The following is a 25,046-nucleotide window of genomic DNA, read 5'->3' as shown; positions in this document are numbered from 1 at the left end:
CATGAACCTTTCATTTAACCAAAAAGTACTCAAAATATCCTATCTGTCTCATCATGGCAACAACCCTGTCTCAAGATTACATCAGTCACCTTGCTGGTTAAATGTTGGAATTGCCCATTTAAAATATCCTTATCTGTCAATCACTAGTCCACAACCAGGCCCAAACCTCACCAACTCAGCTCTGTACTTAAATGGAAAGACCACAGAAATGTACAACAAGAAAGAGATGAAGACATTTCAGTTTTGAAAAATGCACAACAAGTGCTTTCTGCAGGAAAATGTGGGTCTTTTGGTGTTCCCGTCTCTTTTCTTCTTCTGCTTCTGGAGTTTCTTTGTTTGCGGTGGGCGATGTGAACAAAGTCAACACCCATCCCGACCCTTCATGTACTGTTTTGAGGTTTGGCAGACACCCACTAAACTGTCATTTCCTTTACACACTGCTTTCATTTCGAACATGACATGACACCATTTCCACATGAATAGGTCTCCTCACATCTCACGAGGGTGTCTGGCGTGTTAAAGGTGGAGGCATATAGCAGGTAAATTATTGCAGGAAAGTGTTCAGAGGGCTCTGAGAAATCAAATGCACTTCAAATTACCTCTGACAACACCCACTGTTCCCTTCAGCTTAATCTCTCGCCTTTCATCTTCCTATTCCTGCCTTTGGTGCTCCCTGTAACTTCAGCCCAGGGAGCCAGATGCTACGGGAGCTGGGGAGGGGAAGGAAACATACAACAAAGACAGATACGGAATAGATATGGCAGGAGACTGTTCCTGTGATGCAGATGATGGTCTGCGATTGTTAAAAATCGAAATCATCCTCCATTTACGTTATGGTCCAAATGGTATCAAAACAGAGATGCACAATATCATGATCTTTATCGATGCCCATTGCTGGTTTTTCCCCATGGACCACTGTTCTTATTGGGAAGGTAGCTGGAGGTTCAATTAGCCGAACCGAGACCTTTTTGAGGGAATAATGCAATGCTCCAACAGCCGACAGCCTTGCAATGCAATGCAAGCAATAAAGAGTGGAGCGTTCTATAGTGGCACGCTTACGTATTCATTCCTTGTTCATGCTTTAGAGCTACAATGTGCACTATCTAGACACCACAGATGTCATCCCCCGGGACTATAGCCAGGACAGTGAGTAAACACATATTCGCCTATTGTTCATGATTTCCAGGCATTTCAGCAAAACCTCCAGCGCTGCATTTCCACTGGCCGTTCCTCCTCCCTGTTCATTAATTTGAAAGCAGGCTGTTTGAATTGGGCACCATTTAATCACATCTAGGAACCATGGCCTAGAGGCAAACACAAATACTTCAACATAACCAGGGCTGGACACTTTAATTGAGAACGCCTTTAATATTACTGAATTCAGATTGAGCTATTCAGATAAAGACGTGGAGGTAGTTTAAAGGCAAGGTCTGTCATTTCTGCACCACTAGCATTGCCAAACAGAATTGAACAAGAAGAATTGATGGTTGGGTCAGCCAAACAGACAGAAATAAACAAAACCACAGCAAGGGTTGAGTAAATGTTGATGTGTCAAACTGGTCAAGATGCTCAAACAATTATAAATATAAACTTATAAAATCTTTAAAATGGACTTAATATATTGATATGAATATGAAATATGAAAAGACACAGAAAAGATACTTATAAACATATATACAGTATAAATATTTACATTATGAACATAAAAAATAGACCTCTTGGAAAGTCAAAATATTGCTGGGTCTGGCCAATTCAATTTCAAGTCACAGTCATAAATTTGATTAAATTCTTAATTTTTCCCAAACCTGAAACAAGCAACAGGGGTCAAAATTTTATTTTGTATTTTTTTTTTGCATCCACTCTCAAATATTCTAGAACTTATTGTTTTTATGTATTTAATCAGTAGAATCTGCAACATCCTTTTTTTCTTAAATGCTCTAAGTAAAGTGGTACGATGTAAAACTCTTAAACATGTTGCCGGCATTCAATTTCCATGCACACTCTCCAACAAGCCCTCTGAATAAATATCAAACTGTTCGAACAAACACAATTTCATGCTCAGACATTCAGCCTTTCGATTATTGTAATCCGTTATCTGCATGTGAGGCCGGTGAAGCCCGTGCTGCAGCGTGCGGCTCGTGGGGCATGGAGATGAGTTTGGAGGAGGGGGAGAAGCTTCTGTGCTACAGCTGCTGAATCATGAGCCACAACTAGTCTTCTGGCAAAATTGCCCCTCAAAAAGCTGTTGAATAGCCGAATTCGGATAGCAGGCATACTACAAACACAACGTCGGTATCCATTGTGTGAATGCAGTCAAGTGAGCAACAATGGAAAAGGAAAGAAGGAGGCTTTGCATCAGACGTGAGGACAATCTCCTTAAGTGACTGCTCAGCTGTTTTGCAGAGTCAATGTCATGTTTGTTATGGATGGCGCCGTTTGGCTTCCTCCATGCAGCTCCACCCTCGTAAAGATGACGGACAGGGTTTAAATTTCCTGTGTTTACAGTTCATTCATATTTCTGTCACTTCATTACAATAAAGGGATTAACCTGCGGCTTCGCTTTGCAGGAACGCCACACTGCCTCTTCCTCTCCGTGTATATTAGCTCCTGTCGGCCAGCAGGAGAGCACACACTAATCATGATGTGCTTGCACATGCTATGCGAGCACACACACACACACACACACACTCATTCTCATTCTCAAGCACCCATTTCTCACGCTCTCGCAGGACTGTGCAGAGAAAGATGGAAGAAGGGCAATGCGCTATGAATCTTGAGTGCAACCTAACACGGTGACAGGCCTTTGCTTACAAAACCAAGGTCGGAGACGTCAACCTGGCTGGGAGAGTTTTAACTAGAATTCAAACTATGGAAACAACAGTGTTTTTGCTAAGGCAAGCATCTATTTACTGTTCATACTTTGAAAAAAAACACTATATGTAATGTACTAAACTTTGGCATGTAGCTTAACTTGTTCAGAAAAAGTGTGCAATTACTTTTCTGAGTCATAAGGCTTACAATTTTTTTTACTTAGCAGCGGATTTAAAATAAAATATAAAATAAAAAATTGTAAGAAGCAAGTGCATAATATTTACTTTCCGTTATTGGTGTTATTCTGGTACCTGGTGCTAATTTTCTTTATTATCTGACAATCCCTATTTAACTGGAAGCCTAACATTCAAGTTTTCACTGACTTTGCAAGATGGTGAACCTCTGACAGCAAGTTGTCCAGATGAAGACTAATAGCAGCCATAGCAAGAGAATGGCTGTTCCAAATCTGTGATTTCATATTGCATCTATACAATGTACCCTCATGTACACACAACTCATTCAAGTCCCCCAAAAAGGCTGGTTGTCCACTGAAGACAAATGCATGAGAGAACAGGATAATGCGGAGACTCTTAATGGGAAATCGGTTCAGCACTGCAGCTGGAATTGCTTGCCAGTTCAGAGCTGAACAGTGAAAGCATCTGTTTCTGCTTATACACGTCACTTATATGTGTTATTATTTCATATTTGTTATATATATTTGTGCATACTTTATTTTATGTGGAGTAGTTAGGTAAAGATCAAATGCAAACATAAGACAGAATGGCTCCAATCCTGATTCAACAGCTTTTAAATGACAAGCATGTACACCGACCATTGCACCACAGCTCCAACAACACATTATTTAACTCTACCACTCCATAATCTTCAGAGATGGAAATATGCAGTCAAAATCCCTGCTTGTGTTTACTGAAATCGATTATGAACCAGATAAACCACCTAACTCTTCATATATATTTATAGCACAACATCATTTATTCAAAAAATTAGCTAAGCCTGGTTAACAAGACATGGGTATCCCTGGTGGAAATAATGTTTAAGATGTGATGGTGTCTGTGCATGCAAGCCTCTTATTAGAGCTGCAGGCTGAGCCAAAATTACGATTAATTTTCTGCAAAAGCAATAGAGCGTTCCTGGTCGACGAGGAGGCAGACAGACCCGGTCACCGAAGGGACCGACCGTAGTTATCCGTCATTTGGTCTGCAGGTTCGTGGAGAAATTAAAAGCTGATTATATCCTGCAGGGAGAAGATGAAGACCGTGGGCCCCCCCTGGTCTGCAAGCTAAATTTGATGAATTAGACCCAACTGTCTGGCAAGAAGAAGGAGGGGGAAACATGACAGCGTTAAGAGCCGTCCTCCATCAAGACAGAAGCTACTGGACAATTAATTTGACTAAAAGCTCCAGGAACAACATTTCATGCTATTTCGAACTTTAAAGCCTTCAAAACGTTCATAAATAAATTTAGATTTACGGCTGTAAGTCAGAGATCCACAACAAGGTATACATGAGAAACATTTCAAAGCCAAACATAAAACTATGAAAACTTGTTTCTGCCACAGAATACAATAATGAATACATAATTTTTGCAACTTTTAAGTGAATTTTTTTGAAGTTCAGATCTTGCAATTAATGTTTTTTCTTTGTGAGGAAAAAAAGACAAACTAGACTTTCAAGAAAAAGCAAGTATGTAAAAAAAAAGCAAGAATTGCAAAAAAAAAAAAAAAAAAAAAAAAAAAAACTATAAACTTGCATTTCCCCGGAAAAAAATTGCAATTCTGAAATATAAAAGATAAAAGATAAGATAAAAGTTGCAATTGTGTTTTAAATTTTTTATTCTATGGCGGAAACACAAACCAGAATTGCGAGATAAACTCAGAATTCTCAGAAAAAGTCAGAACTGCGAGATAAACTTGTTTAAGTTTTTGTAAACTTAAAACTGTGAGACATAAGCTCAGAATTGTGAGACAAAAAGTCAGAATTCTGACTTTGTATATTGCTATTTTATATTTTGAATTTAGATTTTTTGGAATTGCAAGTTTACATCTCGCTTTTTTTTTTCTCAGAATTGCAAGAAAAAAATGAGAATGGTGAAATATAAACATAAAAATTAAATCTGAATTGCAAGATATGAACTTACAAAAATAAACAGAAACAGGCTTCCATACAAAACAACCAATAATTTGTCGCTATCGTTGATATAATAAATTATAGACAGACGAATTGTGGGAAAGGCGACCTTCGAAAGCTGCATTTACTACAGCACATGCTTATCTTGATGTAGGACACGTGTGTGATCCTTCAACTGAAAGGAGGTTTTCCACATTATTGCTCAATTCAAAGGTGTCTGCGCCGCTCAGGCAGAGAGCGGGTCTTATTTGGAAGACGCCTGGGCTCTATTTGCCCATTCTGATTGGATCAGCAGGAGAAAGAACAAAGAACGCCAGCTTTCTATTGTGCCTCTTTGTATCCCAGATGTCAGAAGTCCAGCATGCAAACAATAAAGCTTCTGCTACACTGACTATGGCAGTCATTATCCTGAGCAAGGATCGCTGGTTTTGCCCCACTGCAATCATAACTCTAATTAAGAGCGATGCTTTGTAAGCACGGAGGTTGCACAATGTTAATTACCAGAGTACCGCACTGCGAACACATCTCTAAATGCCAGTTGTCATTGTTCTGCGCTGGTACTTGTCACCGTCCCGCCAAAACAACACTCGGGACGTCTTCTGAACGCTGGTGCTCACCAGAGGATGACATGTTCTGATTTAGAACAACTGACTGTCACTAAAAATATACAGTTTAATTTGCATACATGGCAAAGTGGACTTGTTAACTCTAGCTGCCATAGTTGAAACAAAGTTCACTGAGGTGCAAGAAACACCAGGAACCATCCAGAAAATATTTAGAAAATTGTTTTCAGTCTGTAAGTTCTAGCAATTCTTGTTTCTAGGAGATTTGGTTCTGGAAGATTACTCATAGGACCTCAGAGGAACAGAAAAAACTAAGAAACTATCAAAAGATTTGTGTGTTTGCCATTATTAAATGAATCAGTAGTAAGTGAATTATCATAAGATGTAAAATGACAGCAAAGACATTTATTTAAAAAAATATTATTTTTCAATTTCAATTTTCAAAACTTTCAATTAATCAATTAATTCAACCCTCAACATCAACAGTGATATTGAAACTGGATTTCAATGCTGATAATAAGAAACATTTTGCTAGCAGCAAATCAGAATATTAGGATGATTTCTGAAGGATCATGTGACACTGAAAACTGGATTCTAAATTACATTTATGCATTTAGCAGACACATTTATTCAAAGCAACTTACAGTGCATTCAGGCTATACATTTTTTTTTTTAATCATGTTATTATGTGTGACTTTTTGCGCAGCTAACGCAATGCTCTACCACTGAGCCACAGGAACAATGGATGATGAAGGAAATTCAGCATTGCATCACAAGAAAAAAAAAATATATATATAAAACAAATGAGGGCAGAAAGGGAATAGTATACCCAAAAATAAAAATAAATACTAATAATTTACTCACCTTCACAACCAGTTTAGCCTAACCTTTCTCCCATTTCACTCTAAAGGAGCAGAATGTTCAAGTGCCAATAAAGTGAAAGAGGATGATAACAGACAAGCTCTAAAACAACCAAAAAAAGACCATAAATGTTCCATAAAAGAAGAACTTTCGCTATATTCCAAGTATTCTGACTTCATATGATAGCTTTATGAAGACCTGAAGACCTAAAATAATGTAGATTCCTTTCATGGTGTTTTTAAGCAGAACATTAAACATTATGCAAAATATCTCCTTTTGTGTTTCGCTGAAGACAGAAAGTCTAGTTTGGAAAGACATGAGGGTGAATAAATGAATTTTCACTTTTGGCCGAACTATCCCTTTAGCAGCCTTCACTGTCAGACAATGTTAACTCTCTGAATGCCATCATATTCCTATGCATGTAAAGTCACTGGTTGACAGTATTTTGCTTGATTGCCGGAGCTGAACCCCGCTCTCTGACGGCAGAACCATTTCGAAATCCTGAGGGAAATGTCACAGCGAACATCTCAGCCCTGACAATTAAACATATCGTTCATACACCATAATTACCACAGATCGACTGATTTGCTAAGCCCCTCAAATGAATTCGCCAGATTATTCACAAATAAATGACATCGCACTATCGGTATCAGTAAGCAGTATCACACAAGCTTAATTAAAGCTAATGCATTTTAATAACACCAGATATTTAGATTACACCTCCCATAAGCCTCAGCTAATTAGAAAGCTGATGTACAATTGACAAACACACAATGATTTAAGCGGCTACAGACTAACAGAGAACAGAACAGCTTTGGTTAGATATATTTTGCTTTTTGGCTTCAAAAGATGTGATATCCATGTTTAAAAAACCAATTCGGCTGGTTTGCAAACAACATCTCAACAGGCCTTTCCCAAATGAAATGCTCTCTATCAGATCAAGTGTTGCGTCCTCATTAAAAGCACCTGAGAGAGGAAGAGGGTACTTGCCATTCTAGTCTCCCACATAATTGTTCCTAACAAGCAATAATACAAAGGAAAACAACAGCCTGATTTGCATATCTGCGTTTATAAACAAAGCCCGCAGTCACACCTGAACTCTCGCTATTTCGCTCCAAGGGCAAAATTAGCTTTCCGCCGGTGTTCGTTGATGGTATATTATCATAAATTGGCTTATTAGTTGCAGGTTATTGAGCCAAGATAGTGTGTAACTCGCTGCATTTGTGTGGGAAATGAATCACATCTTAATGCGCTTTCGAGATCCGAAGATTAATCAGAGGAGACCGCCCGTGGATGTGACTGCTTTTTTGAGAAGGCCACGATGAGCTGAAGTCAAACGGAATGCTGCAAGTCAAGAGAGGGCAATAAAAATGCAGATTTCAAGTCATTCTTTATTTTATATTTAAATTGTTTGTAAGAGATCCTGGTCTTTCATGTGGCTGTGTGATTTTTAGAAATGGATTTCAAAGCGCTGTTGATAATAATAAGACTTGAATGAAGTTGGACTGCAAGCTTTGGGTCATGGAGCAGGTCTAAGAAAACCACATTAGTATGGAAGAAGAGATGCGGGAGCAGAGGTCAAGGATATTTGAGCCTACACATGCACTTTTTCCCTCTTTTTGAGATCATTTGTTGTACATAATTCATGTACAGAGAGTCTAGGTGGATGCCAGTGAAGTGTGAACAGCATTTCAAGGCACCTGATACAAAATGTATATGTACTTATAACATAATCGGAATCAGAAAAGTGGCTTGAAAACTGAAAAGAAATGAATAGTTGACCAAATATGAAAATTCTGTCATAATTTTTTTGCCCTCATCTTGTTCCAAACCTGTACACTTTAAAAAAATAAAGGTTCTTTACAGGCATCGATGATTCCATGAAGAACATTCAACATCCATTCCATTGCACATACTGTTCTTTACAGTGGAAAAAAGGTTCTTTAGACAATTAAAATGTTCTTCACAATAAGATTTTTATTTATTTATTATATGAACGGTTCTTATACTGCATCACTGTAAAAACCTATCTTTGGCACCTTTATTTAGAAGATTATGTTCTTTCTTCTGAATAGAACACTAAAAAAGAAGTTCACTTGGAATACTTGGCATAAGCAAACACATATCACCAGTTTGACATCAAATATGCAATATGCCACGTTTACAAGTTAAAGTCCTGTCAGTTCCTTGCATAAAGATATTGTATGGCTTAAAAAATGTAGTGAACAGGATGTATGGAACTGCTTTTTTGGTCCATTTTCTGGTCTAACTTATGCTTTCGTTGAATGAGAAACAGCCTGCAATATTCAGCGAAACATCTCCTCAGAGTCATAGAGGTTTGGATTGACATGACTGTTAATAAATGATGACAGAACTTTCACATTGGCTAAACTATTCATTTAAGATTTGGTTGAAGCAAACGTGTTTTCACCTGGCCAACTGTGGTTTTATTTTCAGTCGATAAATTTGTCACTTAAATTCCCATTTTAAAAAAAATCAATTTTGATCTTCTTTTGTGTTCTCAATTCATTTCTGGGCACTTATTTCTCATTAACCGAATCAGAGACCTAAATATCCACCTTTCTGCTGCTGTATTTGCTTTAACAATAAAAAAGCCCATTAATTAAGCATTTAAACATTTTCTGCTAGACCTGTATGGCCACATGAACTGTTTAAATAAAGAATTAACTTTAATAAGTAAAACATATCTATATCTTAAGGAAACTTCGTTATGATGCATTTCCAAACGCAACCTTGGAGGATCAAATCAAATTGATGCAAAATGAATGAAACGATCAATTTGAAACATGATTAAAAACGCCACCACAGATCAATGCGCCTCGATTTCCTATACACAACACACACACTGCAAGCTGCAAGACTTTTGTTATTGCTGCTACTGCTGTTGTTGTTAATATCATTATAGTGTTCTTTCAAAGCCAACGAAACAAGAGTATCTTCCTTGACAATACGAATCAGGACAAAAACATTTGACAAGGTATATATATATGTCTTCATGTGTCCATTTATTTCTCCAAAGACAAAAGCAAAAAATTACAAAGATATGAAATGAAATGACCCATAGTGTTACAGATATACCGTGTATGACCCCTGCCCCCTTCATTCTTCACATCTCTCCTTATGTCCACCTTTCAATGAGTGCATTAGACGTGTCCAGAGGCGAGCGTCCTGCTTAATGTTCCATCGGGTTATTTTTCTTTTGCTTTCAATTACAAAGACACAGCGGCAACCAAACTCTTTCTTTAAGAAGCCACCACACACACACACATTTCTGTCTCCTGCAGGTTGATACAGATAGATATGCCTCCCTGTCGAGTCTGAATCTACATTAGGTCATTTCAATAAGTGGAGAGGCCCCGAGGCATTGGTCAGGAGCTGGGGTGGAGGCAGGCCTCCATCCGTCTTAGTTTCACTCTGACTTGCTGACACACAGGCAGACGGATGGGGGGCCGGTGTAGCCAATCTCAGTTGTGTTTGTTATAATACTACATTAAGGGGCCTAATAGAGCATGTCAGGAAATATTGAAAGCATCACAGAAGGCAGAGGGCTTTGCTAAAGTATGTTGTGGATGAAAGGATTCTTTTGTTGTAAAGAACTTGGGGGAGGGACAACAGGAATGACTTCAAGGTGAATACTGACCTTGGGGATCTATGGTGGGCCACTTCCTTTGGTAAACAGGTGGAGGGTGTGGTTTTGGGGGAGTGGTTCTGGATAAAGGCGTGGCTTGATTTTATCCATCATCCATAACTGACTTTACGCAACATCAGACAGCAGTTGTGTTCAAAAAAGACTCGCGATTTCATTCATACATACATTTCTGCCATATGTACATCAATTTGACAGACACCCCTGATAAGCTACTACTCAATACATTGTAGAAACGTAATTGTAATTTTCTTTAAAGCTGCTTTGCAACGATTTGTATCATGAAAAGTGCTATAAAAATAAACTTGAACTAAATTAAAATATAAATGACAATTGAAAACATACAAATAAAAGCTAAAATTAATAAATACTATAATACACTGACATAAAAATCAAACTCAAAACAAAAATCATAAAAATGGTTTGCACACTGAAGTCAAATATATTTTATATTTGCAAAATGGAAAAAAGTGCAATGCACTGAAGACTAAACAACAGGAGAAAACATTGCAGTCCATTGCTTTCTTCCTCTGTAATCAAATCAAACCTATAAAATAAATGTTTGGCTATTTTGTACGCCAATTTCTGTACAGTGTTTATCAAAGAATACTGTGTCATTATTTTAATTGATCTTTCAAAAAGTTTTGGTACAAGCTAACTTGAATAAACCTTCCTCTAAATGGCTTGTTAAACAAAACAATAACTTTATATTCTGGCCAGACAGTCTCTTGGCTAGAATAAACTCCAAATAAGGCCAGACTAAATGTCGCGAGCCAAAGTCTGGCTACGTGACACTACTGTACTGTTTACAGAGGTGTCGCTCAAAACACAGCACTGTCTCGAGGGGGAGGCTGGCCAGTAGTAAAATAATAGCATCCCTGCCAGAGCCTGCTGGGATAGGTTGGGTGATGTACACCGGGGGTAATTACAGACAAATGGCAGGATGGTCCCATCAACTCACTCTGAGAGGAAAGAGACAGAGGGGGGCATTAAAACCAACCATTAACAAACAGAAATTGATGTCTGTCCAGAACCTCAGGGTAGTGGACTATTTGTCAGACAGCAGAACATTCATTATAATGACAAATTATGAGTAGCAAGTGTCATATGATGTTCCATTGAGTGAGAAAGGAGAAATATTGGAAGTGTCCAGGATACAATCAAGTATCTTTGTGCCGGAGCCAAAGATGGATGGAATAACAATTTTACCCACAATCCTCACCTGACCTTTAACCCAAACCTTTGTTCTTTGTTAGTCTCTGATTTAAACTCTCATGCAAATGACCTGAGAACAATTTCCAAGTCATTCAGTCACTCACCTACACTATTGACAAGTCACATCAATAACCTAAGGACCCATATTCAACTGAATGAACACTCTGATCTGGATGCATGCTCCTCGATTCATCTTCTTTTGTCTTTATTTGAAAACCAAAGGGGATCGAGTCTTCTCTGTGGCAGCCCCACGTCTTTGGTCACCCATTGCACATTAGATCAAGTGACTCATTAGACAGTTTTAAATCAATGTTGAAAACACATCTTTACTCTGTGGCATACTGTACAGTTGCCCCTAGCTTTTGTCAAATTGTGTTGTTTTTGTTAAAAATCTCTAATGCTCAGCAAGGTTGGGATTTATCTGATCAGAAATAGTAACAAATATATAATATTCTCAAATATAATTACAATTTAAATAACTGTTTTCTTTTTAATATATATTTAGAATTGTATTTATTCCCACTATGCAATGCTGAATTTTCAGCTTCTTAACAACTTCTGATGATCCTTCAGAAATAATTCTAATATGCTGATTTGGTGCTCAATAAATAGTTCTTGTTATTATCAATGTTGAAAACAGTTAACTGCTTAATATTGTTGTGAAATAATATTTTCCTTTTGCTTTGAAATTTTTGTAATATTATAAATGTCAAATTATTATTTATTTACTTTCACTTTTAATCCATTTAAAGAGCAAGTAAGATGAAAATTCTAAGCTTCCTATCACTGTTTATAAGTTCTGTACATTAGGTTTAAATCCATCCAAGGTTAAAAAACATTGTCATTTTGTCAAAATATCATTTGAAAATTACCTCAATTCTCAGAGATCCCCAAACGTTTCGCGCGAAGCTGTTCAAAAGATTCAGTTTCCTTAAACCCCACCTTTCGGTAGCATACTGTGTTCTGATTGGTCAACTAACATAACCAGTTTGGATTGGTTGTTCCGCACACACCTCCACAGTAAACTATGCGTTAGCATCTGTTTGGGGTAAATTATGTCTTATTCCTCTCACCGCGAAGCAAACAGTAAAATAAAAAACTTGAACAGTCTCGCTGCTTTTTCTTCTGTGTGTGTGTATTCAAGCCGCGCGCTTCAGTTTGAATCTGAATAGCGCGTTCAGCGCGGGGGCGTGGTCACATTAGATATAATGAAGGGAGACCTGAAAAACTGACATCACGTTGTTTTCATATGGATTACTTTATCACAGAATATCTGTTTTCGGCAGCACTTGTTTAGTTTTAAAGTAGACATGTCAAGCTTTCTATAGATATCTCTCTCATGTCTCTTCATTGAGTATTCATGGAGTTACACTTCATTTTAATGACATGTTTGTAAATGAAGATCAGCACAAACAAAGGCTGCAGACAGCACACATACTGATAAGACGCTCGAGAGAAAACAGACACATAACTTCATAATCATACTTCGCGTTGTGATTCGGAAATGCTCGTTGTTCTAAATAAAGTTGGTAATGAACCCTCTTTTATGGCCAAACGCTTTGAAAATCCCGCTGTACTCACCGACATTAGAAAAGCAGTCATCAGTGAAATGTTGTGAACACAACAAAAGGGATTTGTTGTACTGCTCTGGTATTGTGGTGAAAATGAATTTTAGCCATTGGTTCTTCTGATCTTCATTCTTTGGCAGTGAAAATAAAACAAACTTGCCTTTACAATTAAAAAAAGTCAGATCAGAGTTCCGTTTCTCTCAAGACGGTAGGCGGAGATTATTATGCAAAGTGTTCCTAGTGACGTACATAGAGATGGGCAAAAGATTTGAAATCTATAACGACTCGTTTCAGCGATTCAGAGTCGACTCCTTACTTTAGAAGCCAATAACTTTATAAATCGTGTACTTTTTGGTTTAATTATCTGCACATTGTTTACACTGATGGACAGCTACATCATACACTGTAATACAGGTAATTTTTGATTTCCCATCTGTGTGGCTCTTTAATGTCCCGTTGCAAAATAAAAGTCTACATTTCAGTTTTTTTTTTTTTTTTTAAGTACAGTGTACTGATTTCAAACTTTTGAACAGTGATGCATGAAAAGATTTTAGCTCCACTTACCAAATGCAGATTATATAAGGGATAATGTTCTGTCAGTTAGTTATAAATAAAGTTTACTTAAATAGGGTCTTAGTTCACCCTGAAGGGATTTATTTTGTAAATGACCATGTGACTACATTATTCCACTTTACTTACCAAAATAAATAATTAAATTACTTGAAATATTATGTTAAAATAATTGTACTCTATTAGAAGAAAGAGACCATGTTGAGACATTAAAGAATAAAACAGCTGTCTAATCAGCATTTTAAGACAAATCAAGCATATTGTTAATTTTGGCAGGTCATGTTAAGCTTGCATTGGCTGACTTTCAGCTGATCCGTGTGTACCTATAGGAATTTGACACCTATCACAGCATTACTAAATAAAGTCTATTCAGTGTTATTCAGCAGCTTTATTGCTTGCTCTGGAGCAAATTACTCTCCTCCATCGCCAGCTCCTCCTTTCGTCATTAAATAATACACTAAAATGTCATTAAGAAGAACATAAATGGTATCTGCTAGTCAAGTATTCCCAACAAAAATATTTTCGTGTAAACATTTTACTTCATTCTGTCCCACCATATATGAATGTTTGTGGACTTTCTCTAGAAAAAAAGTCAATGCATAAAAGTTAGCTACATTATACACCTTTTTTTTTTTGGTGCATAAAAATATTTCATTTTCAGAAACAGTTTTATAGAAATTAAAGAAGTCCTTAAATGAGTTACCAACACAATTTTACCTGTTAAACCCAGCAACTGAAGGTATACATCTGACTTCCCATTGTTCTTTAAGTATCGCTGACCTTGAGGAAAGTGTGTGTTGAGTGGTTTGGATTTGATGGATGACTTATCAGTTTGCAGAGTGCACCTGTCACATCAAACTCTATTGTCTCAAATAAAACTGTGATTCACTGCCATGGCCATGTTAGCATGTGACTGCAAGCGGTGGATGAAAGCTGAAGCATCACTGTAAGTCTAATTTAAAAAACGCCAACCCAGCAACAAAGAGCCTAACGGAGTTTTGATCAGATTTGTGAGCAGACATTTAAATGTAGATCAAATTGGCAGCCAGAATCCAAACTCAGTCACTGGTGAACAGTAAATGGTATGGATGCAAAACATGCAAGCGGGTAACTAAGAAGCAACTGACCACAAAACCCAGTATGCAATGTTTGAAGGCTTTGTAGAAACCAGTTGCCATGCCAACAAACTGGGGAAAAAATAATCACAGAACTAGATCGCTTTCATTTGCAAAACAAACTGGCACAGTGACTAGTCAAAGTGTCTCCTCAAAGCAGGCAGTGGCAGCAAGTCAGCTAGTTAAGATTTGGAAAACAGTGTTTATCATTTATAATTCAGAGGTAATGTTCAGTGCATTGCTATTATGACAGCTGATCGTTATTGCAGCAGTTAGGACATTCATGAGCGCCAGTTGGCAGAGCTATTGTGTACTCATTGTGCTTTCCATTAATAATAAGAAAGATGATATGCAAATATTTACTCTAAGCCAAAAAGAAAGAGTCTGGCTTCAAAATGTAATCGGTGGAGATTTGATTGCAGATGACTTGAAGATATCCCTAGACCAAAATTAAGAGACTGTACATGATACCCGACTGATAAACCCATAAAAATCAAGAGTTGCAACATAATATTAGTATTGGATATTTCTGTCACAATATGTTAAAGGGTTAGTTCACCCAAAAATGAAAATTACACCATGTTTTACACACTCAAGGCATCCTAGGTGTATATGACTTTCATCTTCCAGACTAATCCAATTTGAGTTGTTTAAAAAATTGTCCTGGGTCTTTCAAGCATTAGAATGAGGGGAGGTGGGTGTTTTTGTTCAACGATCCAAAAGTAGTTAAATAAAGTGCATACATTCATATTAAAACCTGCATCACATGGATCCGGGGGGATATATATATATATATATATATATATATATATATATTATCCACATATAAAATGATATAAACAGTTTTGAATGAATAACTTCCGCCAACTGCCGTACCCTCGTTCACGAAAGACTGCCTTTCCAAAGGATGAGGTAGGACAAAGTTTCCTTACTTTGATTACTTTTAACCAGTCTTCTTTCTTTACAAATCCTCTTTTTGTGCTTCTAATGTGTGACCAGCATTTTGTTTTTTCTCTCTCCATCGCGCTTCCGTCCGTGTGTGTGTGTGTGTGTGTGTGTGTGTGTTTGGTGTGGTCTGCTTTCACATTGCCCTTTTTGCAAGTGAACCAGAAGTTGTAAACAAAACCACATTTGTGCTAAGGTCATCCATTCTTTGGACAGAAATTCTTAAGCTGGAAAAAGCAGGAAGTTCTAAAACGGGCTAATAATGGAAATCTTTTATAGTACAATTTTTATTTTTTCACTAATCTGGTGTTATAAGTTAACGCAATATGAAGAAACTTATGAGATCACATGAGAAAGTTTCATCTAGTTGTAATCAGGATTTTGTGAAGACGAAGATGTGCTGCAATGTATGCCTACCACGGCATGTTGACTGTGGCACTGCGCAGAAGACAGATAAGGTAAAGTTTTCATTCATAGAGATCGGTGGGGTGCGGTGGGCGATATAATGGTAGACATGATTAACTCAAAAAAGACGCAGTGCTTTCTGCAATTGGGCTGGATTGAGGACGGGTCATGTTCACACCTTAAACAAACCACACTAGAGTTTGTTTAGAACCACCTCGTCAGCTGGGTCTCGGTATGGTTGTTTTGTCCGCACTCGAGTGCGACTGCTGTTTTCACACCTGCCCAAAAAATCTGCACCAAGGGAAGAAATTAACTTGAGTTTGATTCAGTCAAACCAAACAAGACAGGTGTGAATAGGTGTGAACACCTACAAGCGTTCCAAGCATTCTGATTCACTTACCTACCTGCCTGTCAACATATGTATTTGCATACCTCTGTTCACGCTGTTCTCGCAGACAGGATACGTTTTCCAAGATCTCTGCACCTTTAATTCTGCTTCTTTACATTCAAACACAGTTCCACTATCTCAGTTCAAAATCAGGAATTGAACTGGAATTCTCAGGTATTCTCAATTCTGAATCTGAACACTTAAGTACTGAAGATCCTAGTAGAAATACTGTCTAGCAGACGAGTTAAGCCTTATTTGACACATTTACTGTGGCGTGAAGCACAAACCACCGTAGACGGCTCACAAATGCACGGAGCAGTTTACACCCAACGTTTTCTCAGAAATGGCACATAGCTGTACAAACAAAATATAAGCTGTTCTGCAAGAAGATCAGAAGAAGAAAAAATATTTTTTGACTAATCCCATTTGAGCTATGAATATAAATTGAACAGCCTGTTAAGGAGAAGTGGGCTATTAATTTGATAAAACAGGTGAATTAGTTTAATAAATTTGCAAGTCAACAGTAAAGATTTGAAGGTGGGCCTACAAAGAAAAAGCATAGCAAACAATGCATTAAAACTACTCTGAACAACATCTAATTTTACAGGAGGTGCAAACAAACAGTTGAGGAAACAATCAGCAATTATAAAAACATTCAAAACATTCAACATCATCATGCACAACTAGTCTGTTATGGCAGAGTTCACTCTGCCAAAACTGCATTACAATAATCACCATTTTTATGGTAAAACTGACATTTTTAATGACTGACAGAATGAGAGACGTCATTGAAAGAAGAGTGGCTTCTTTCAATTCGTGCCTGAGTGTAGAAAGAGAAAAGCACCTACTGAAGTGACCATTTGAAAAGACCCCCTCCCTCCCTCACCACCCACCTCCCCCTCCAGAGACCGAGATGAGAAGCGCTGGCTGTACTTCACATGGACCACAGGAAAGTCCTGACTTAAAATGCACATTTAAGAACCAGTGAAGATGAAAAACACCCCAATTATCTCCCCAACCCCCCGCTGAGCCCCAAGCTGTTTTATGACATTAAAACCTGCTAAATTATGAAACACCACATGGCTGAGGATACAAATGAAAAAACGGGGACTTCTTTTTCAGAATGGTTAGTGTTTGTAGGGTGTCCGCTGATGCTGTTATGATATTCTCAGTGCTTAGTGTGATGACTTTGCAGTCACATCCCTCACGGTGATGCTGTGGGGTGCACCAAAGGCTACGGTAACCTACAAGCGGATAATGACTTAGATATGTCAGCTTAGAGATTTCATACAATATGTGCTGAAGATTTTTTATGAACTATGAAAGACATAATGAGCATTTGTTAAATTAATTCCAATTAATTAATTATTAATTTGTATGTATTAACAACTAATTGCATTGGATTTCATAATGTGACATTCAAAAATGTTAATTTCTGCTAAGGACTGCACTGGGGTTACTGGAGTTCGCCCAATAATTAAAATTAAAAATTATTCCCCCAATATCAATGCCAACCATGCAAGTACTATTTTCCTATTTTCAGCTAATTTCTACACAAAAATTGTTAACCCATGACTTTGCCAGTGGCACTGCTAGTGGCATGCTCAGTTGTTCTGAGTATGTTCAAAAAGCTCAAAAACAAGAAAATAATACAAAAATGCACCGTAAAATTGGACAACATGACCTGTGCCCTATAGTCCATGTTTTTTTCGGATGCAAAGCAGACATTTTCTAGTCCTTTTTTGCAGACTTCATAGTCTTTTTTTGCATTCACAGTCTTTATTAATCATCTGGATGGAAAATATCAACACTTCCATTCAACTGTCAAGTGACAGTAAAGATATTTACATTATTATAAAAAAAAATTATTTCAAATAAAACTGATAAAATGCAAATACAATTATTTTGAAATGTCCATTCATTAAAAGTATCCTGAAAAAAATTATCACTGTTTCAGTTATACATTCAGCGTGATATAAGATGTTAATTTGTCTGTGTGTTATCACATTTGGTGAGTTGAGCAAACATTTCTTCATACACCATATAAAAAAAAGAAAAAAGAAATGTACACTTTTGTTCTGCAGCGATACATTAAATTGATCAAAAGTGACAGTAAGTAAAAATTTAAGTAACATTTACACGTTAAAACTGTTTTCAACATTGATAATAACAAGAAATATCTATTGAGCACCAAATCAGCATATTAGAAGGATCATGTTATAGTGATGACTGTAGTAATAATGCCGCAAATTCAGCTTTGCATCATGGACACAAATTACATTTTAAATATATATATATTATTTAAATTAAAGTTTAATAATATTTCACAATATTTCTGTTTTCAACCATATTTTTACCAAATAAATGTAGCTTTGCTGAGCATTAGAGATTTTAATTTTTTTTTTTTTTTTATTTTAGCAATGATGCACTGACTTGTTCAAAAGTGACAGTAAATAAATAATAACAACATTTATTATTTTACAAAAAGTAAATGCCATTCCACAAAAAAATTAGGTAGTTAAGCATTATCAATAAAAAATAAGAACTGTTTCTTGAGCAGCAAATCAGCATATTAGAATGATTTCTGAAGGATCATGTGACACTGAAGACAGCAATAATGATGCTGAAATTTCAGCTTTGCCACCACAGAAATAAATTACATTTTATAACAGTTATTTTAAATGGTATTAATTTTTCACAATATCAATGTCTTATTGTATTCAAATAAATGCACCCTTGGAGGTTTCTTTAAAAAAACAGAAGAAATGTAGAAGTAGAAGAATGTGTACTTTCTTATAACTACAACTAGGATACCTGGCCACAATGAACACTAACATTCTGTTTGCTTGTTTAAGGTCTTGATAGAACATGTGCCTCTTCTCTGCATCAGGGTGAGGGCTACGATCTGTCAGGTCTTCCCACCAGATTACACACTTACACAAGGGTCACGAAACTGGGTCTCTGACATCCGTCACACACATGGGGTTTCCTGCGGACAGCGGTACAAGACAGGAAACAATTCAAGCAAACCTACCCAGAGGACATCTGATCACATCCACACGCGCAACAAATAATCTATCTCCAGAATTCCCCAAAGATAGAGAGCGACTGAAGAAGAGAGAAAGAGAGCGAGAACGAGATTTATTAACAGCCATGGGCTATTCAGGTCTGCGGTTGTTCAACGATAAGTCCGCTGATAACCAGTCATTTCCTGAGAACAGACCATACAGTGTGCACCGCTTTTGTGGAATTGCAAAATTTCCATTTCCAATTCTAAATCCTTAGACACTGTATGATATTTAACCCCCACGGTCCGGGCCAGACCGTATCAGCACGTCCCCACTGGCTGCAGCACGCCAGCCAAAATCCAATTTCTGTGATAAGCTTTAGATTTGCCGTGAGGACTGGAGTTACGTTCCTCTTTGGATTGTACGCATTTATCCAAGAAAAGGGCAACAGAGACGGATCAGAAGTGGCAAGGGGCATGGCGGCCACGTGGGTGTGGTATGCAAGCACAGACAGCTGTAGAATGATGATACAATTCATGTTCACACTCATTCACTCAAGAACCACCTCTTGATTTCCAACCCCTGATCCCCAAACGCAGTCCCTGACCAGCACTGGAGAAACCACTTATGGGCATAAACCACATGCTATGGACTTGAGATAAGCTAAAAATTGGCAGTTTTCATCCATCAGAGGTTAATATGGTTTTACGCAAAGAATCTGTGCATGCAAAGAATAAATCACTTCCTTATGGACACTATCAATGAAAAATGAGTTGAAGGCACACAAATTAACTATAATTGGTGTTTTGCTTTAAGCATCTATCCAATTTGACATTTTTTCCCACTACAGTAGTAACTCAATTATTTAGCAAAATCAGCTCAATTCAACATTTCCACAAAAGTTTCAGGATGCAACATGTGAGCATTTCAACAGTTGGTTCTGTTTACTGTGGTTGACTGATTTGTAATTTGCAATGGCAATTTTCAATAATGATAATAAAATCTAGAAAGCATGGCCTAACACCAACATATATACTACTGCTCAAAAGCTTGAAATCACTTATACTTTTTTAATTAACACATTTTTTTTTTCAGAAAGGATGCATTAAATTGATCAAAACTGACAATAAATATATTTATAATACAATTAATTAAATACCTTTACAAAATAAATCTTATATATTAGGTTAACACCCCTAAATTTATAATAAGTGATAAGAAACCCAATTAAAAAAAAACATATGTCAATGATTTTACTACTGGGTGGTGCCACATTGACCAAAACTGCACTACATTTTTTAAAGTGATTGGCAAAATGACTTTCGTACACAACAGTCATTATTCTGAAAAGCACATGGCTAAAACAGCAGTCGAAAAATATAATGTTTGTCAGGGTTGATAGCTTGTACAAAAAGGAAATAAAAAAAAAATAATCAAAATGCATAAAAAATCTCAAAATGGCCAATAATATAAGAGACATGAGGTCTAAATTGGAAAATCACCATTACAATTACACCAAAGTGTCAAGGGCCTACACAAAATTGTTCAATTACAACATCGTTTTGGCTGAGTAGTGTATGTCAGATTACAAAATGATATTTCCAAACACCACCTGCCAAGCAAAGTCTGTTCCGTCACGCATTTCCTGTCTAACCTCCTGCGGACATACACACAGTAGAAAGAAGGAAAATGAGATAAAAGATGAGATGGCAATCTAGCGACTTTGGCTCTGGTCCAGAACTGTCCATCGAGCAACGCTGTCTAGAAATTGTCATGCCAGGGAAGAACTCACTGAGGTGAATCACATGACATTATGGAGGTCACGCATGGGTCCAGTCACCTAAAGAGCCCAGATACAAGCAAGGAATAGAGTATTTTACAGACCACTGGTCCACCTGCTTCCTTCAGAACCCTCAAATTCAGTATTTAATCGAAACCCATGAGTAACACAATTCATAGGACTTAAAACTTTTCACACTTTACTGGGCTGCCAAAGGACCCCTAGGGAGGCACCAAAAAAGGGCACCAAAAAGTACTTTTTTCATCAAATGAAGAGTGTGCTGGAACGTTGAATTTTAAATTACAGCACCTGGTTGGATAACAACGCTAAATGAGATCAAATTGACAGCCCAAATACCTTAGAGACCATATGTCTTGCGTGGTTCACACATGCAAATGTCATGAGAGGCTATAGAATCACTTTGGAGGCATCTGTTCCACTATTTTTTCTCCCCTCAAAGCATGAATTGTTTCATACTCTCACATAGAAAATGAAACGTTGATGTCTGATGAAGATGCCTTTCATTCGCTGTGATTAGAAAAGACTCACAAAGGCAAAGCTCAATGTCTCTTCGCCATCGATTTTAAATGAGACTTGATTACGTATACAATGAACTGTAGCGGGTCATGCTTTTTGCAATTTGAAATATTTTCAGCTTTATTGAAAGACCGCACAGAGTTGATTTCTCTTGGGCATAGCGCAGCATAGTACAAAAGACTATATTACAATCACTGGATTAAACAAACGTGGCACGTTGAGAGCGATGATTAATTCATGGAGGTATTCTCCATTTCATACATTTATGAAGGACGTTAGCCGTTAAAAATACATTTATGTATTCCAAGCACACCTGGCTCTTCTTTGAAACTTTCAGCAGGGGACAGCTCTCACTTCCACACACAGAGGACTGTTCTCATGCTCTGTCTGGGCTTTTACAGACACCAAGCCCCTTTTAATAGCTCAAAAATAGACTGATGTATCATATTGCTATCTTAGAATTTAACAAGGAGAGAAATTTCAACCTCAAAACAGGAGTTCATATATTGGAAATTTCTCTGAATGGGCTAAACACATGCATGCTTTCAGCACCAGAGTCAGCTCCCAATTTCATGAGCTCAAGACATGAGTGGTCTGAGAGATCCGAACCCCTTTAAATAGCTTAAAAAATTATAATAATATTTATATATCAGTTTAACACCACTAATTTTATGATAAGTAATTTGAAACCTAATTTAAAAACCCCGTGCCAAAGCTATATTTTTGGTTGGTGTCACAGAGACCACACATGCATTGAATTTAAATGGATGTTATGATGTGTTCTTAAAGAGATCAAATTGAACAAAAGCTTTCAAGAGTGACTATTTTGAAAAGCGCATGGCTATTCTGTGGTGAAATTGCAGGCTTGAGTTTTAATTATGTCTGTCTGTTGGGGTTTAATTAGTTTAGAGGAAAAGATCTGAAAAATTACAGAACATGTGGGTTAAAAAGGCTGATCGCCAATAAGCTGTGTGATTGTACGCTGTTTCAGCAGTCCACCATTCTGCTCAGTGCAAGTCTAAGCAGAATTCTGATCTCAGGGCCAAGAGTCTCTAGTCCACTTTCTCTGCAGAAGCAATTAGACTTTCAAATGGACTGAAATCACAACTGTCTCTCCGATCAAATTATTGCAGGTAAAGTTTAAAAAGCTTGTATTATCATGCTGTATGATCTGTATAGCTGGTGAACTGGCCAATTATCTATATCTGTATCATGCATAGAAATGGTTCAGTTCATCCTATGTACAATCATATAAAAAAGCACATCTAAGTCAACTGCTTATATATATTCCAATCCAACATTAATTTAGGACACGAGAAAAGGGAGATGCAGGAAAGCTCTTTAACCTCTTAAAGGTAGGCTAACTAGACATTTTCTCTTTCAATCCAGTGTACTTGTCTTAAAAGCAGCATTAAATTATCTGCATCGTTCTTAAGGCTGATACATACAATAAATTCTAACACACGAGGGCATCTTCATCTTTAATTCTTAATTAGATTTAGCCCTCTCTGTTGCATGTAATACATATATCGACTAGAAAGTTCCCTTATGCACAAAACCCTTCAGGCTGAATAAGACACTTTGCATTAAACTTCTACTCAAAAATCATATCCAAATACAAGAAATTATGCAAGCTGACTGAAAGCTTTGAGTGCACAAAACGCAAATATGAAAAGAGAAACTCTTACCCACTTTCCTGATCACAGACGATGCTTGATAATTCCAAGAACAGAAGTCAAACTACTCTTCCATCTCTCCAACGAGCCGTGCGTAACTTTCCAATGGATGGTCAGCACCTGGAAATTTAGATGCGCTGGGAAACAAAGGTGAGCTTTAGTTTACGGCAGCTCAGCCACATAGAAAAAGAAGCGAGACGAGCACCGGAGTGTACCGGTGGATAGTGTTCTCACGCGCTGCTGATGCGGTGCGTGTGCGGTAAAGCATACAGATCTCTCCTCCACGCGCTGTCACTGCGCGCGCTGCTGCTGCCCCGGGTCCTAAAGCTGAACCGCAGCGCCACTCAACTTTAATGAGTTCTTTTAAAATGTCTCCATCCTTCCTTCCTTTCATTTATCCTAATGTACAGAATACAACCAAACTGTTTTGATGTTAAAGCTACACGTTCTCTCTTTCATATAAGAAATGTAAGCTAAATGTAAAGGTAATATTCTAATTAAAAGCAAAGTTCTATCTTTATAAATCAAATTAAGAGTTTTTTGTTTCATGTCTCGCAGCTTTGAGGATGTATATGCAATTTTTCTAAGTAAAAAAAAATGTATATGTATGAAAGAGTATGTTTTTAGAAAGAAATTAACGTTACACTTCCACTTTTCTACTATGAAATTTTCTGTTTAATTAATTTTTGTGCTGCTTCTTTGTAATTGTTTGTGAATTTTGCGAGCAGTTTCTGAGTAAAATAAAAAAAAATGTTTCTACATCACGATTTTTTTCTTAGCGTGCTAATGTGACGTTAGTTACTCTAAATAGATGACAAAATCAATTATTACTAGCAGATACGCATTTAAAACGTACAGTCCTCCACTTAAGGGAAAAGAGAGCAAACATATAAATTACTTATCTTTTACTAGACTGAAGTGCTCAATCAAACGCGTGTGAGAATAGAAATTATGTTTCAGCTAACATGCCGATTTGTTTACAAATTAAAGGCCGCGCGCCTCACATCCGGGTTATTGTTTACTCTAATTAATAGCATTAAAGTTGGTATGATAGTTTAATTTCTAAATGCATATTGTAGTAAACAATTATTATGTGCCTGTATTTATTTATTTAGTATGTATTTATTTATTTCAAATGTATTTAAAAATAATAGTTTTTACTTTTTTTAAAGGCAACTTTCAGCTATACAGTTATTTTATTGAGATATACTTGGCATAAGAACTTTGATTGTCATCAATGAAAAATGTAACAAACTGTTTTAATTTTTTTGCCCTTTTTTTAAGTATGCCATTTGAGGTTTCACTATGCTTATTGGTTTTATAAAGCAGTTTTTAAGAAATTAAGAGTTTTTTAATTATGTTATCATGTTTTTATTGTTTTATTGTGTTAGCTAATTTTTTTAGTTATTTTTAACCTTCGTAAACCTTTTAGTAATTTTTTTAAAATCAAAATAACCTGATTTTTGAAAACTGTTAAACCTGTTTTCACAAATTATCTCTTCGAATATACAATGAGTTTTATAATTTCGCCCCAAAAAGTGAATAGTTCTAAACTGTATACTCTAAATTGCTATTTAGTGAACCATGTTCGAAGCTGTTGTAAAACAGAAAGGCTACAATTGGCACACATCAGTTGAATTTGGTATAAGTTGCTTGGCAACCATAAACTCCCTAGATATTCTAATGAACTATATTGTCAGTAATATACTGTATGTCAGGATTTATTGAACATTAGTGTCTTTTATAATATTGTTGTCATATTAAAAAAACTCAAGCCCTTTCAATACAGA

The 25,046-nt window shown here is 36.8% G+C and overlaps 1 protein-coding gene across 5 annotated transcripts in view; it reads right to left on the bottom strand.

Annotated features, from left to right (window-relative positions):
* The window catches only part of robo1 (roundabout, axon guidance receptor, homolog 1 (Drosophila)), a 257,538-nt gene extending 234,032 nt beyond the window's left edge, over positions 1 to 23,506 (bottom strand). For 2 of the 5 annotated variants that reach the window (XM_052575869.1, XM_052575873.1), the window contains exons 1-2: positions 23,491 to 23,505; positions 23,269 to 23,393 (exon numbers count right to left, since the gene is read on the bottom strand). The gene's annotated coding sequence lies outside the window, so the exon portion shown is untranslated. Of the gene's footprint in view, positions 1 to 23,268; positions 23,394 to 23,490 lie in introns of those variants that run through there. The other 3 variants (XM_052575871.1, XM_052575874.1, XM_052575870.1) reach the window with 2 other exon arrangements.
* Positions 23,507 to 25,046: the final 1,540 nt, after the last annotated feature.

The sequence above is a fragment of the Carassius gibelio genome, chromosome B15 (assembly GCF_023724105.1).
Source record: "Carassius gibelio isolate Cgi1373 ecotype wild population from Czech Republic chromosome B15, carGib1.2-hapl.c, whole genome shotgun sequence".
Taxonomy (NCBI): Eukaryota; Metazoa; Chordata; class Actinopteri; order Cypriniformes; family Cyprinidae; genus Carassius; species Carassius gibelio.
Note: the sequence above shows the minus strand (reverse complement) of the source record. Positions and strands in the feature narration are given on the sequence as shown.